General features: G+C 44.9%; 1 protein-coding gene and 1 pseudogene across 1 annotated transcript in view; one reads left to right on the top strand and one right to left on the bottom strand.

The window, feature by feature from the left end:
• Positions 1-11,113, top strand: part of LOC147882227 (prolyl oligopeptidase family protein) — a 75,381-nt gene that overhangs the window by 48,147 nt on the left and 16,121 nt on the right. The window lies entirely within an intron of this gene.
• Positions 7,143-9,755, bottom strand: LOC147882228 (uncharacterized; annotated as a pseudogene).

Raw genomic sequence — 11,113 nt, 5'->3', positions numbered from 1 at the left:
TCGATCTATCCTTGCTGCAAATCCCATCGATCTATCCCTGCAACCTATCCACAACAGCCCACGAGCAGCAAACAGCAACTTGCTTCACACGGCTACCATCGACGGCACACTTGCTTCACACGGCTGCCATCGACGAAGCAAACATTACCACCAATGCTCCACAGCACTAGCGCTCCACACGGCTGCCATCGACGGCAGTCTTGCCCTCGAGCTGCCCGTCGTCATGCCCTCGAGCTGCCCGTCCATTGCCACGCCCACAAGCAAGTTGTCGACTTCATCCGTCGACGGAACCAAAAGCCCTATGAGGTGCCAGCCCGTTTCCATCCGTAGCGTGTCTCCCACACCCACGCTGACGTCGACACCGATGCTGCATCGCCTCCGGGCCCGTCTCTGCCTCGCCGCCTTCTGCTCTGCAAGCTGCACGCCACCTCCGCTGCCCTGCAAAACCTTAGTCTACAAAGTTCTAGCCTTAGGTTAGACTTTAACTAGGGTTAGTTTAGTTAAGGGTTAGGTTAGTTTTGACCTAGGTTAGGTTTGTACTAACTAGGGTTACAAGGAGGGTTAGGTTAGACTAAGTCAGTGTCCTAACGAGTCCTAACTGTCCTAGGTGACTTAGGGACCCAAAAAAAAAAGGGGGGGGGGGGAAGGTGAAACCAGCCTTAACAACGTAAAGGGTGGTCGGATCCACTTAATTACAGCATAAGCGGCTGATTACAAAGGTCTCTTGGAAGCTTCACCACAGGCAAACCAATGCCTGCAGACTCCCCATCCAGCCCACCCTGTAATTCTTTGCTCAACTTTAAATGGTGAATGGCATCCAATCACTAGACAATCTTGTATCCTCAGCCAACCAAAGCATGCAATAGAGACCCCAATAGCATCCACTGTCTGAACCACTCTTGCAATCGCACATCCACGTGCCCAACCAGCCAAACACGGTTGAACAACTATAAGACAAAGCCCTCAACAGCTGAACTCTGGTGCAATCAAACAACCAAACACTTCCCAACGGGTTGCCTCAATCTATAGCCTCCCTGGCCACTGCCCAACAACATAAATCAACCCTTCTTCGTGAGGAAAGAAAACTAAACGCAATAACAAGACATCAACCAATCAGGAACGGCAAATTGAGGCAAAAACAAGCCTTCTTTTACCCGGAATCCACAGAAGAAAGGTCACCCTGGCTGGAAAACCCTAGATCCTGCGGAGATAAGCTGATTTTGCTCTGGCATAGCCCCAAAAGCAGCTTAGAAGCGAACACCCACACTTGGAAAGTTACCAAAATCAGCTCGCACAGCCCGGAAGTCTCCAGAAATCAAATCACAATCTTCCTGCACAGCCTGGACAGCCTAGAAACAAATCGCAATTTCCCTGGGACAGCTTGGACAGCCTGGAAACTCCTCAAAACAGATCGCAATTCCTGTAGCAGTGAAATACCTGGAAATTGAACCAAAACAGGATGCAGTCACTGTAGGCCATCTTCTGGTGGTTCTAGTGATGCTTTATAGGCCATGGTATGTGCCTTGTAGGCATAAATATAGGCACTTGTAGTTTTAGTGCCTTTTAGGTCACTTAGGACACTTAGTCCTATGTGACACCTAGGACACTTAGTCCTAGGTCTAGGTACAAGTACTTTGTATGCTTCATTTTCATCTATCCTAGTTGACGTGACGGCAGACTCTATCGACTCTTTGTATTCTCTCTTTTGCCCATTCGATCCTACAGTGGTATCAGAGCTAGGCTCGACTCGTCTTCCTGCCCCTGGACTCCCTGTTGTACCTATCCGTATTGGGTTCCGTACTTGCGTCGTATAGATCCGTACCTGCCATCGTACTTGCGCAGTACAACTCTCGTATTTGCGCCACCGTACGATGGATTCCGTACACAGTACTTGTTACGTACTTGCGCCGTACTTGACCGTTCCGTACTAGAGCCATCGTACCTGCGCCGTTGTACAGATCAATACTTGCATCGATGTATTGACCGTCGTACTATACTTCGTACATCTTCCGTACCTTTTTCGTACCTGCATGTGGGAGCCTCCGTACAATTGCCATACTTCAGGGTTTCGTACAACGTACAATGTACTTCTTCCGTACGACCATACATCAAAATTTGGGGCTTTTGCCAGATTTGCTGTTTTTGCAGTGACCATTGCCTGCCACAGTCACATTTGGGTCAGATCTGCATTTGCCCTTTGTTTTGGGTTGGAAATTTGCAGATATTTGCTGTCATTTTTGAACAGCCAGCTCTTTGCAGTGATAGCCTTGAGGCTTTTGGGTTTTCACGTCTCTTTCAGGGTATCACATTTGCTATGGATTGGAACAATCAAGATCTATTTGGCGTTCTTCGTGAAGATGATAAGTTGGATGGCACCAACTATCCAATGTGGTCTTATCTCATGAAACATATTCTTGTTGCAAAGCATTTGTGGAATATTGTTTCTGGGGTTGATCTGAGGCGAGCCAATGCTACAGTGGTTGCCTCTACTGTTGGTCCCTCTGCAGGGGGTACTCCTCCTGATGCCTCATCTTCTAGCACTCCTGCTACTACTCTTCCAACTCAGGAACAATCAAGATGGGATGCAAGAGATGCAAATGCACATTCATGTATTGCTTTATCATGCAAGAGAATCATTATTCCATACATCTGGTCTTGCAGGACAACAAAGGATGCTTGGGACAAGTTGGCTTCTCTCTGTCAGATTCGCAATGAAGCACGTGTTGCATATTGGAGAAGGCAATTACAGGAAGTCAGTATGAATGAAGGTGACTCTATGGATGCATACCTTACAAAGGTCAAGGACCTCATGGAACAACTTGCCAACATTGATGAGGTGGTGGCAAATTCACAGCTTGTCAGTACCACACTGAATGGACTGCCAGATACATATCAAGGGTTTGCTACAACCCTTCGATTAGTGGCCATGGGTAATCGAGATCACTATTCTTTTGATCAGCTAGTTACTTTGCTTTTGTAGGAAGAGCAAAGTGGAGCTAATAGACAAGCCATTATTCCTGATCATGCATTTGCTTCGCAGCAGACAGGAAGAGGCAAGGCTTCCAAGCCTATGTGCAAGCCAAAATCTGCGCATAGCAGTTGCAATTCCTCCCATGCATCTAAAAATACAGCAGATAAGTCAAAGAAGAAAAGACGCAACTATTGTCACAAGCCTAGACATGACATTTCAGAATGCAGGAAGTGCATTGCTTTGGAGAAAAAGAAAGCAGGATTGACAGTTAATGCCTCACATGCTATTGAATCCCATGAGCCAGCAGATGCTTCACATGCACATGCTCTTCAGGATGATTGGGCATGGGCTGTCCATTGCTCATTTGATCCTTCCAAAGCTGATGCACTCTTTACTGCTAATGACGCTCAGTCTTGGTATTTTGATAGTGGTGCCTCCAAGCACGTCACATCTTGCAGACAGTTGTTTCATTCTTTAGCAGATGCACCTCGAGGGGGGATTGTCACATGTGCTAATAATGCTTCATATGCTGTAAAAGGATGTGCAGCTCACATTCATTTCAAGCCATCCTGTCGCTTTGACAAATGTTCTTTTTGTGCCTGCAATTAAAGTCAACTTGATTTCAATTTCAGCAATTGCTACTTCAGGTTTCAGAGTGATTTTTGATGGCTATAGATGCCTAGTTTATGATCTTCGTGATGACAATGCCATAGTTCTCACTGGCACTTTGCAAAAGGGGCTTTATCACCTTGATCATCACTCAGCTGCACTTTCTATTGAAGCATTTGCTATTTCAGATTCACAGCTTGCTGAAACTCATCTTTGGCATGAGAGAATGGGTCATCTCAATTATAGAGCTCTTGCAAAGCTACATTCACAGCAGATGGCAAATGACGTACCTCAAACTCACACAGTTTCCAAACATGTGTGTGAGGGTTGTCTTTTGGGTAAGATGCATCGGTTTCCTTTTCAAAAGAATTGTCCAAAACTCTCACAAAGGAAATTGCAGCTAGTGCACAGTGATGTTTGTGGCCCAAGGAGGACAAATGCCATTGGGGGGTACAAATATTTCATGACTCTCATTGATGATTTCACAAGATATTGCTGGATATATCCTTTAAAAGCCAAATCTGAAGTTTTCTCATGCTTTCAGAGGTGGCTGAATATGGTTGAGAATGAATTAGGATGCAAGCTTGTCACCCTCAACACAGATAAGGGGGGAGAGTATATGTCAAAGGAGTTTGATGCATTTCTGTCTTCACGGGGCATTATTCACTCATGCACCACTCCTTACACTCCTCAACAGAATCCTGTTTCTGAAAGGAAAAACAGGTCCACAATGGAGATGGCCAGATGCATGCTTAAGGCCAAGTCTTTGCCCAATAAATTTTGGCTTGATGCAGTGATGTGTGCCAACTATGTGCTGAATAGATCACCTACACGTGCATTGAAGACTGCTACACCTTATGAAGCATGGAAAGGCAGGAAGCCTTCACTTTCACACATGAGAGTTTTTGGGTCTCTTGCATATGTTCATGTACCATCTCAGCTGAGGCATAAGCTTGATGACAAGGCAATCAAATGCATATTTATTGGTTACAGCCAGGAGAGCAGAGGGTATCGGTTATACCAATCAAATACTTGGAAGATTATTGTCAGTAGAGATGTAATCTTTGCTGAACATTCAGCTTCTCCTCTTGTGGACTGCAAAGCTAAGTCAGATGTTGACATGTTTGATGCCTTTGACTCTTGGTTACCTTTGCCTTCATCAGAGGAAGACTTTGACCAGCAACATGAGCCTCCTACAGGCCCTTCAACAAGCAATGATCAGCTAGTACCCCATGCTGATTTGCAGGTTTCTCTTCCAGCACAAAATGATCCCACTATACATGATGCAGTGATTGAAGAAAGAGCTGTCAATAGATAGCAAAGGCAAGTTCCCAGATGGCTTCTTGATACATTGAGGGACAGCAAACAAGATCAGCCTTTTGCTGTCGGACAAGATCAGGGAATAGACAGATGCATGGTCACTTTCTTGAGTTTGCACTCCTTGCTACAGCTTGCAATGAAGAGCCTTTGTGCCATAAAGATGCTTTTGACAGCAAAGAGTGGATGGATGCAATAAGAGCTGAGTTACAATCCATTGCCAAAAAAGACACATGGGAATTAGTAGATCTCCCTCCTGGCAAGCATGCCATTGGTACTCGGTGGATCTAAAAATTAAAAAGGAAATCTGATGCCAGTATAGATCGATACAAAGCTCGTCTTGTTGCAAAAAGGGTATGCCCAACAACAAGGCATTGACTTTGAGGAGACATTTGCTCCCACATCCAGGATTACTACCATCAGATGTGTCATTGCCATTGCAGCCCATCACCATTGGCAAGTGCACCAACTTGACATCAAGACTACTTTTCTTCGTGGGGATGTGCAGGAAGAAGTCTATGTCACACAACCTCCCGGCTTTGAGGTTGTTAATTCTGAAAACAAGGTATGCTGGCTTAGAAAAGCCCTTTATGGTTTGAAGCAGGCACCTAGGGCATGGTATGCCAAAATTCATGCACACTTACTATCTCTTGGTTTTCAGAATAGCCCCACAGAACCCACTCTTTATGTCCGTGGGAGTGGATCTGATTTTATATGTGGATGATATGCTCATCATGGGCCCAGATACTCAGCATATTGCAGCTTTCAAGGCTGATTTGCAGCAGGTTTTTGAAATGTCAGACATGGGACAGTTCCACTATTATTTGGGCATTCAGTTTGCTCATGTTGAGGGGGGTATCATGATGTCTCAGTCCAAGTATATTGGACAGCTCCTTGATCGTTTTCAGCTCGAGGATTGCAAGCCAATCTCTACTCCAGTAGACCCTGGCTTCAAATTCTCAGCTCATGATGGGAGCCCACCATGTGATATCACTCTTTATCAGCAAGCTGTTGGATGCCTTATTTATTTATGTCACACCAGACCTGACTTACAGTATGCAGTTTCTCAGCTCAGTAGATTCATGCACATGCCCAGTTCACAGCATTGGCAGGCAGTGAAGAGAGTCTTCAGATATCTCAGAGGCACTCAGGATTTAGCCCTCTTCTATGGTGATCAGGGTTCACTTACCATGCATGCTTACACGGATAGTGATTGGGCAGGATGTTCCGACACCAGAGTGTCACATACTGGCAGTTGCTTTTTGCTTGGCAATTCATGTATCTCTTGGCTCAGCAAGAAGCAACCAAGAGTTGCCACATCTAGCTGTGAGGCTGAGTACAGGGCAGCTTTCACTGCTACAGTAGAGTGTGTTTGGCTTCGACAGTTACTTACAGATCTTGGTATTCGCCAGACATCCTCCGCTATTGTCTACACTGACAGCCAGATTGCTTTGGCCATTGCGCGTAACCCAGTGTTTCATGCGCGTACCAAGCATATTGAAGTTCATTATCATTATGTTCGGGAGCGGTTGTCAGCAGGAGACATAGAGTTGTCCTATCTTCCCACAGAGGACAACATAGTAGATATGTTTACCATAGTTCAATGAAAGGTTTCAGAACGTTGAAACGTGAAACGTGAAACGTTTTGAAACGTTTCAAAAAAATAGGTGAAGTTTCAAAAAACCAGATTGTATTTTTTTGGTCTAAAAAATATAAATTTTATGCCTGCATACATTTGGTATGCCAAAGCTGTGCAAAACTAGCTAAAAACATAGAAAAAGTCTTGACAGAAAGCCTATAATGGCCAATGGTAGAATAGATTATAGACTCCAGATTAGAAAGCTCAATCAAGCCTTCAACTTTATCAACAAGCCTATAATGGCCAATGCTAGAAATTAGAATAGAGTCTAGATTACAAAGCTCAATTAAGCCTTTAAATTTTAGAAATTAGATTTCAGTTGAGTAGATACTAGACAGGTCGCAAAAAATCAGATTTCAGATTACAATTTACAAGCTCAAGCCTTAAACTTTATCATATTTCAGTTTTCACAAGTTTAGGAATCAGAACCATGGAGTCTGGACATAAATCAAGTTCTCAGTTTCACTCTTGTAAATAGTATGCTAGTCTATAGACTAGAACCTAGATTACATAACTCAAGAGTCAAGAGTGAAGGCATCAACTTTAAATTTCAAACAAAACTAAAGTTCAAACTCTACTGAAATCTGAAAGAAAGTAGCAAGTTAATCAGCAAGAATCAAGATCTGTAGGTGCTTGGGCATCTTCTCCCTGGCCCTCAGCCCCCTCCTCCTCCTCCTCCCCATCATCACTATCAGAATCTGCAGAAGTGGATGAATCCTCTTCTGATGATGAGGGGGTCTCCTGTTCTTTTGGAGCAGCTGCTATTAAAGTTGGTTCTGTTCTCCCTGCTCGTCTGCGTGCCTGAGATCGTGTGGCACGTGCCAACGATGCCCGCTCCTCAGCAATGAATGCATATGCATCATCATCCTCATGCATAGGATGAAGCATTTCATCCTCAGGGACTTGCACACGTATCTTATCAGGATCCACCTCCTGTGGACCTTCAATGGTATTCATTCGTCGAATAAGTCGTAGATTGGCATGGACTTATACAAGCCTACCATACACCAAATGAATTAACAGTAAATACATATAGGTTGTAGCATAACTATAATTCAAATGCTAATAATGAACTGTGTGCTGAGTGCATATAAAAGAAAATAGATATGCCGAGTGCTCACACACAAAATTATCAATGCGAATATGAATTACCTGTCAAGTTGTCCAGTGCCTAGTCTATTCCTTTTTTTAGTGTATATAAGTGAGAACACACTCCAATTCCTTTCACAGGCGCTAGATGGGCAATCTTGTGAAAGGACTCGGAGGGCAATGCGCTTCAACTCCGACGTGCCCCGACCATACTTCTCCCACCAGGTAACAGGCCTCAATTGAGCATCACGGAGACATGCACGAGCTGATCCAAACTCCCCAAAGGAGTTCCTAAATGAGAGGAGTTGGTCCTCCAAAGCATCTTGCAATATTGCATCTTGATATGCACGTTCAAGGAAACCTGTCCACCCTGCAGTCAACTCAGCATCATCCGATTGGTCCTCCCTCCTCCATAGAGGATGCAAAATGTGTGCTACTGCATGAATAGGCCTATGGAACCATGTTCATCTTTTTTCCCACAAGGCCATAATCTCTTGCTCTCTGTAGGGTGCAAATGAAATATATTTAGGTTGCTGCAAACCTAGAATCTAGATTCTAGATTCTAGAATCTAAATACAAATGTAACATCATACATGCAAAGCCTTAAAGCTGCAAATAAGAAAATTAATTGCAGCCAACAGTGAATTGAAAAGTCAAGATTCCTGATTTGCATTTACCTTGTTGCATCAAGCCATGTGCACCCTTTCAATGCCTCTCCAACCTTCTCCATGAACTCATGCACGAGTCCAATTGTGCATCCTTATCTATCAACAAGTCGAAGGATACTGAAAAGGGGCTGTACAATCCCCACAATCTCCTCAACTGCATGCCAAAAATCACCATCAAACACAATGTCCTCAAAGGCACGTGCCTTTGGTTTGCTGGACTTATCCCAGCTCAACCATTCCTCACTGACTACCATGCGCCTTAAGTTAGGCTTCACCTTTACCAAGCGTGACAAGACTATATAGAGATAGGCAAAGCGGGTCTTTGAGGGCTTCAGAATCTCATGGGAGCTATGTTGCTGAAAAATTGCAAGGGCTCTATGCTTCCTTGTCAAGAAAGTCACCATGCTCCGTGCCTTGTCAACCACCGAGGAAATCCAAGGAAGCTTCCCTATGTCCTCTATAAGAAGATCCAAACTGTGTGCAGCACAGGGAGTCCAAAAGATATGCGGATAGTCACTCTCAAGTAGCGCACCCATGCGCTGACAGTTACTTGCATTATCTGTAACCACCTGTACTACATTCTAAGGCCCCACATCCTCTACTGCCTTCTTAATGTGGCTGTAAATGTACTGATCTGTATGAGATTCATTTGATGCATCTATGGATCTCAAAAACATAGTACCCACGCAAGATGATACAAGAATGTTAATGAGCGGGCGCCTCCTAGTATCTGACCACCCATCACACAAAATGGAGCACCCGTATCTACCCCATGATGCCCTAATAGGCTGCAGCTCCTTCTCAACTTGCAAGACCTCTGCTTTCAGCTCCCAAGTGCGTAAAGTCTCTGAAGATGGAGCCCTGAATGAAGGGCCAGCCTCGGCCACTGCCTGAACAAACTCCTGAAAAGTTGGAGTACGAGCAAGGTCAAAGGAAAGGTCACACTCATAAAAGAGCTTGCGAGTTGCCCGACAGATGCAAGCAAAGTTGTGACCCAACTGGCTCATAAAGTCCCTGGCCTGGGTGGTAACCTGGTTCAATTTGGAAACCTTGGAGGCTTCACAACTCGCACTGATGCCCGTCTAGTGGAAACACTACCAATAGAAAAAGAAGCCCCTTGTGTAGGTGGTGAAAGTGGAGGAGGGGTTCCAGATGTCACAGATATAATGGGACTCCTAGGAGGAGATCCAGGACCTACTAGTGTTGATGAGGCCTCAACTCGTGCCCTCTTTGACGGGCCACTTGGTGTGCCTCCCAAGGAAAGAATTACATCATCTGGAACTTCTCCTACACATGGATTGACACCCTTTCCAGTGATACCAAGAAGATGTGCCCTTACACGAGGTGCACTACCACAAAATGAGCCACCACAATGCTTACACTTCCATTGTTTCGAACCCGAAGCACCATACTGTTGCTCCACATGCACTTGCTCCCAAACAGTGTCCTTTGCTCGCCCCATCTCTAAGCTATACTATCCTAAGTCCTTGGAAGTTGGAACTGGTTACAGGTTACTCTGTAGCCCTTTGACACTTCGAGTCTTTGACCTGCGAGACAACCAATAATCCCTTTGATTATCTGTTGCTTCAAGCTTGCAAGACAAATTACAATAAATTTTTTATTGTGAATCGTGAATGTAGTAGTAAGTAATACGTATACTAATGAACATGACCAGCCAACTGCTTCCAATGCTCACAGCAGCTAGCTAATAGCTAGCTAGCTGGCAATTAGCAGCATCATGCATGCAGCAATCTACTTGCCAGGCTCCAACGCAATGACACATGGCAAGAAGGAGCACGTGGAAATTTTGCCAACGAACAAAAGGCGAGCGAGCTGTATACGAACCAAAGGGGCTAGTGAATCCACGAACAAAAGGGGCTACTATCGTCATGCATGATGCGCTAACGAACCTGCGTCCATGATGCACTTGCGCTCCTGTTCGTCGTTCAATTGGCATTGGAGTAGCTATGCATGCAATCGATTGCTGCTCGTGGTACTTGCTTGCTAGCTTGCACGTATTGCGTAGGGGCCAGGGCGCTTGAGCCTTGCAATCTGCCGACGCTTAGAGATAGCTAGCGGCGCAGGTGTCGTAAAAAAGAATGAAGACCCTGCATGTGCACAAGGGATGGCCTAGTCGAGGCTAGTGGGCTTGGATTTGCAGGTAATCGAAGAGCAGGGCTGTCACCTGCACATGCACGCCGCCGTACGGGAGATTTCGTCTCTACAGTCTAAGTCAAAAAGCACGAATTTTTATCTAAACCTACAGTACCCTAGCCACGTTTCATTGAACATGAAACGTTTCGAAACGTGCTGCACGTTTCGAAACTCAATGAAAGGCGTTTCATTGTGACTTTGATGTTTACAAAGGCACTTCCTCGTCCCAAGTTCGAAGTCTTCTGACAGGCTTTACACGTGGCTCCCTTTGTTACATGATTTGACATCCCTTGTACATTCATAGGTGGCTATATCCTTTTGGATGAACATGTGCCACCATGATCAGAAAATACAAGGTATTCTGAGACGTTTCTAGAATACTTCAGCCCATCCCATGGAGGGGGGGTTGTAGGCCATCTTCTGGTGGTTCTAGTGATGCCCTATAGGCCATGGTATGTGCCTTGTAGGCATAAATATAGACACTTGTAGTTTTAGTGCCTTTTAGGTCACTTAGGACACTTAGTCCTATGTGACACCTAGGACACTTAGTCCTATGTCTAGGTACAAGTACTTTGTATGCTTCATTTTCATCTATCCTAGTTGACGTGACGGCAGACTCTATCGACTCTTTGTATTCTCTCTTTTGCCCATTCGATTCTACAGTCA

Source organism: Dipteris shenzhenensis, chromosome 30, assembly GCF_047967505.1.
Source record: "Dipteris shenzhenensis isolate YYH24624 ecotype China chromosome 30, Dip_SZ_1.0, whole genome shotgun sequence".
Taxonomy (NCBI): Eukaryota; Viridiplantae; Streptophyta; class Polypodiopsida; order Gleicheniales; family Dipteridaceae; genus Dipteris; species Dipteris shenzhenensis.
This window is presented reverse-complemented; position numbering and strand designations above follow the sequence as displayed.